Here is a 6,291-nt window from a genome sequence, read left to right as displayed (position 1 = left end):
GGTCAGCATTTTATGGTTTCATCACAGAGCTGCAGTTCATCTGAGATATAGGCTGTAGTAGCAGATAACATCTGTAGGAAATCTAAACATAAAATAATGATGCTTGAACTGATGTTTGCTATTACGTTTCTTGCACATTTATTAATGCTACCAACAGTCATACAGAATCGCGTTTCTACATTCACTGATCACTATTTGCAAAGAAAACGTCTGTAGTTACTGGCTGCAGTGGTGGTTTACATGATAGTGACTGATACACTATGAAATCAAGAATTTTAGCCAAATATGAATTAACTGAAAACGTTTTCTCGCATCTGTGTTATTTTACAGGCACATACAAAACTGTAATCGGTCCTTTGCACATTCCTCTAACCATCACACCCAGAAACAGACAGGTGGCTATTTTCTCCAAGATCAGAGGCCAGACCTAATCTAGTAAGACTTGCTAGTTTAAGTTAGCAGCCTTAACAGTGTTTGCCGCCCTGTTTTCTATCTCAAACACGTTGTTGATTGTTCAACCTATTCTGAGAGCATTTGAGCTCCTGTGCAGACACAGAAAAAGTACAGTTACTCCAGAAATGACCAAACTGTCCACAGCTATTTTGTACATCATTCCATGGATAATTCTGCATCTTCATTTATATTATTGGCTCAGCTGTCATGGCAAGTTCGAGATATCTTTACCACTCTGGCTGAATCGCGTCACTATATGGTGTATGTGGATGTTGCGCCATCTTTTTTGATCTTCTGTAACACTGGATTGACACAGTTGGATAATGTGTCTCCAGAATAGTTACTGCAGCTACTAGTACAGGTTTTTTTTTGTTCCAGAAATTTGGATGAAATAGCTATTTATAATTCTGGTTCCATAGAAACATAACATCTTTAACGTCATGTTGTATAGACTCACTAGGGAATCCCTCCACAAACTTACCAACGAAGATTTCCTCCCAGTCTGCTGCTAACATGCTGGAGTACTCTTTGCCACGTAAGCATTACAACTCATCAAGATATGCAGCTTAGTTTTCGATGGGAACACATATATTACGCTCGAATTCTGTCCAATAGATGGCTCGATTTTCTACTCACTGATGCAACTCTACGACAATGCTTCCTAGTGCTGTTGATTAGACTCCAGGTGTCCTACAACGTCTTGTGCTGGACCATTTAAACTAAGCAGTAGACTCGGCATTGTTTGTTCTTGGGATCAGGAATTACAAGCTGCTTTTTCTTGGATAATTTCAGGTTTTCATATGTTACTGATTAACAATCATATTCAGACGTATTACGTATTATATAATATTTTTACATTAAAATGTTGTAGTCTATTCTCCTGAGACCTATAAAATTATGGTTTAATATAATCGTACAAATCTTGCTTGTTTTATTTATTTCAATATACTTTCAATGATATTAACATAGCAACGTATTAATTTTTCAGACTAATGTTCTGTTATAGATTACATGGTCGTCCTTTCAGCCGTGGAAGCGTTATAAAGTTAGGGTTAATCCCACTATTCGTTGGTAAAAGGGTAGCCCAAGAATTGGCGATGGTTGATGACTAGCTGCCTTCTCTCTAGTCTTACACTGCTAAATTAGGGATAGCTAGTGCAGATAGCCCTCGTGTAGCTTTGCGCGAAATTCAAAATAAACCATATTAAACTGTTACAGATTTTTCTGTTTGCTACTAATTTACCTGTGTCAGTTATGTTACGATTCAAGTTACTGGTTACTGAATTTCACGAGATGCTAAAGATAAGCTAGCGCCATCTATAGTACTTGTTTTATTTTAAACTGGAATAGGAGGAGGGGAGAGGAGGTGATCTACAGTGTTAAAGTACTTATTTTGTAGTCTACATAAGAATCTTGAAACTGTTTTCGGGTGACCCAATTGACCATCTTATTTTACTCTAACCCAGTTTTCCCGCTCTAATCCAACAAAGTAAGGACTACTTGTTAAACCGGTTCTAATCGGTTATGTTTTGAAATGACTAAAACCAACCAACTCCAGGCTGCTGAAACATAGTGTCACGAAATATTTGTAGAGAAGAGATTAGCTGTATTTTGAGTTTGCAATAACGAATGATGTCATCATCTCAGAATCTGACACACGATTCAGTGCTGCATACATATAACTCGTTTTCTATACAAGTAATTAAATGCAACTGTATAAACTCTCCAACCAGTTGAACGAAACACTACTTTTATTTATTATACAAAACTATTACTTCTTTTATTTTAATGTCTTATAGGATTATTTAGAAGCAGTTTTGTTTAAATAAGAAAAATGACAGATACGTTTCTTCGTTGTTTGAATACATTTATTTTTAACATTAATTTTGAGAATAAATAAACCTTCTAAAATTAGACAGTTACAGTTTTTGAACGTCATGCCTTGGCGGGATTTTTAATTAATGTTTTAGAACAAATCGTGACCAAGTAATAAAGTGTACAAAAATTGTGAATAAAAATAACATTGCTCTTTAAATTTGGAACATGTAATTACGCATTATTAAAAACGTCTGCAACGTGGCATGTTCTAGACCAACAACCTTTGTTATCCTCTTTAATGCAAAGATATACAATGAGCCCCGGAGTTTTGCCTTGTAAATCTATAAACTTATCACAAGCCTATCAGGAGGAAGTTCTGAACCAAGGGACAATAATCGGTTCAGAAAAAAATGTCTAAAATCAAACGACTGTGGTAAGTACTAAATAGTTAACACCACATTTATGGATGTAGACTTGAGCATGATATCATATGCTTGTAATTTGATACCCATATGCATGATGAGCCATTTTTCGTTATAATAAAAAACTTCTACATAATAAAATGTTAAAAATTCTCAAAACTTCAAATCTAATAGATACTACCATTTTTGTACTGAAATTTTTTTTCTGGGTGGTTTCATGAATTTCATAAATGTTTGGTTTGTTTTGAATTTCGCGCAGAACTATACGTGGGCTAGCTGTCAACAACTTAGTAGTGAAAGATTAGATGGAAAGCAGCTAATCATCACCACTCACCGCCAACTCTTGGGCTACTCTTCTACCAACGTTCAGTCACATTAGAACGCCCTCACTGCTGAAAGGGCGAACATATTTGGAGGAACGGGGATTCGAACCTGCAACCTGCAAATTGTGAGTCGAGCCCTCTAACCACCTGGCCATGACAGACCCATCAATAATGTTCTCTTAAACAATAAATTTAATAATCAAGTGTTTTTGTGGAAGGGGGATTTATTTTGTTTTCTTAACTTTATATAACATAAACATTTAGAATAAAAAAGTTGAACATAGAATTTTCTAACTCAGTTAACAATTTTCAAAAATAGAATAATTAGTTCTGTAGTTACTAAACAGAATCTCTAATTAATGAAAAACTGTTTGCTGACCTATAAAACTATATTGCTATTTTAAAAAATAGCACCATGCGATACACAAGATAACAGGTATTGGAATATAATATGACCTGGTAGATAGGGGGCGCTCGACTTGCAATTTCAAGGTCGCGGGTTCGAATTCCAGCCATCGAACGTACTCGCTTTTTCAGTCGTGGAGGCGTTATAACGTGACGGTCAATCCCACTATTCGTTGATTAGAGAGTAGTCCAAGAGGTGACGGTGGATGGCGTTGACTAGCTACCTTCCCTCTAGTCTATCACTGCTAAAGCCCCTCAGTGGCACAGTGGCATGTCTGCGGACTTACAACACTAGAAACCGGGTTTCGATATCCGTGATGGGCAGAGCACAGATAGCCCTCGTGTAGCTTTGTGCGAAATTCAAAACAAATCAAACTGCAGTGTAACATACATTTTGAACAAGTAAAAACCCATTAATATGCCATTACATAAAACCAAAAGTTTTACCTGGGCCTCTGATCCACAAGAACCAATACTAATATAACTTTTGAACAATTTGTTATCAAAAACATACTGGTTGTCCATTGGCTAAAGATCTTCCCTTTTTTCTTAAACTACCTGTGAATGAGGTATGAATATAAAACACTTTATAAAACAGGTTTCTCTGTAAACTGTACTCTTCAAACATTATAATGTAATCATATTGAATTCCTTTTTAAAGTATACTTTAAAAGAAAAACTAATTTATATTAAAAACTTGGGAGGTGATGCTAGTTTACAATAAAGACTTCATTAGAGAATGATTATATATGCACACTAAACAACAACAACAAAAAAAGCTAAAAATGTTGGATGGCTGTTCTATAGGATTACATTTTTCTTGACTAACTAGGACAAGTGATTCACCTTCAGGACCTCTGGTGGATAGATATATCTTCTTAAAAAAATATATAGGTAATGCATATATATAATGAAAATGACCTGTAATTTGTTACAATGACTAATTTTTCAGGAATCCCAAACACACACAAATACTCTAGTCCAATATATTTTAACCTACTAGCACGTGACACATGGATATGCTTTTTCGTTACATCACAGTAATAGAGAAACAACAAAGCACAGTAGGTGGAACAAATTTGAACTGGGCGGTGGTGGGGCATCTTGTTTGCTATGTTGAAACAGCGACTTTCCCTGGTAATTATACACTAATTTCAATTCCTCATTCAAATGAATACTTTACTACTTGGTCAAAAGTCGAGGGAATGTGCCCCCATTTCTCTCCACCCCTGATTCCGCCACTTATGAAACAAAGTGTACCATAGGTATTGTAGGGTGAAGGGATATGATTTCCATATCATAATAAAAATTTTGCTTTTCAAAGCATTCGTACACAGTGGCAATTATTTTTATATAGCATTCAAGGTTATAATTTTCAAGAAGTTAGACTATTTCATATTGTTTTGCTGGTAGTTTCTGTGCCACTTATGTGTGTTTTATTATTATCCACAATGAAAAAATATATTGGTTTTGAACAGAACGTCACAAGAATAACACTTGCTAGTCCTGTAAAAGCGAACTCAAACGGTTCTTCTCCCGGACTTACAACGCTAAAATCCGGGGTTAGATTCCCGCGGTGAACACGGCGGATAATCCAATGTGCCTTTGCTCTAAAACAGTGATTCTGAACGTGGGGCTCAAGCCCCACAGGGCGGCAATTTGAAAATGCTATAATAAGAAAATTTTTTTCTTTTGGGTGTGAAATTTTGGTAAATTTCTAAATTTTACATTATATTATTATATCTTTTCAACACCAAATTTGTTTTTATATTAACATGGCATCACATTTTTTTTTGAGGTGTCGAGGTGGGACATGGAGCAAAAAAAAAAAAAAGTTTAAGAACCACTGCTCTGAAATAACTAAAGTTCATGTGAGAAGAACACAGATTTAAACAGTTCCCGTGAGAAGAACACAAGATGGTCTTATAGAAACTATAAGTTCAGTAGTTCCTGAGAGAAGAATACGAGTTAGTCCTGTAGAAATGAGCTTTAAATAATTCTTGTTAGAAGAATACTAGCAAGTAGTCCAGTAGGAACTGACGATAACCCGGACATTTTAGATAATAAGCACATTTTAGTATTCAACGATGAACTAGGGTTTATTTGTTCAGGAAATAAAATTCTTCCTTGGGCAACGTGACCCCCGCTGTCGTAACAGTAGTATGTAGTGCGAAGGTATTGGTGGTAGTAGAAAAGTAGGCTGTAAAGAACTTTCCACGTCAAATGAATCCTCCAAAAGGCGAGAAGATGGGCTCCATTTCAAGCTATGTTCTTCAAATGAATATTTTGTACATGATAAACGCTAAAAGAGTTACACTTTATCTAGAAACACTGAACAAGTTCTTGAGTCAGATAATTCAAAAGGAGAAAAAAAAATCTATCGAGATCTGAGGCTAGACCATATAATTATCAAACACACTGCTCGTGTGTGCCAAAGAACTTGACTTGATGCTGCCCAGCGTCATCCAGAATGGATAGGGATGACAATTTTTAGATAAACCACACGTGCTATATATTTGAATCAAAGAACCAACCAAATAGTAATATCAAAAACATTGTAACAACTACCTACCTTTAAGCACGTATTTACTATGTATGTTGTTTTTAGCATATTAACTTTTAACGAGAGAAAGAAACAAAGGCATGAACTAAAAGCTTTCATGCATAGACATATATTGTGATTCAAGATTGGCATCTACAGAGAAATAAAATACAACACACAAACAAAAAGATCTCGCGTCAGTGCGGTGAATAACCAATTACATTGTTCTTTAGCTTTGGTATTCTGAAATCACACAATTTGATAGTCATGATCAGGGGTCACCAAACTTTTCACAACGGGCCAGATAACTGAGAGAATGACGAGCGCG

This window comes from Limulus polyphemus, unplaced genomic scaffold (assembly GCF_000517525.1).
Source record: "Limulus polyphemus unplaced genomic scaffold, Limulus_polyphemus-2.1.2 Scaffold1428, whole genome shotgun sequence".
Classification (NCBI taxonomy): Eukaryota; Metazoa; Arthropoda; class Merostomata; order Xiphosura; family Limulidae; genus Limulus; species Limulus polyphemus.
The sequence above is the reverse complement of the archived record's forward strand: the minus strand, read 5'-3'. Positions refer to the sequence as shown.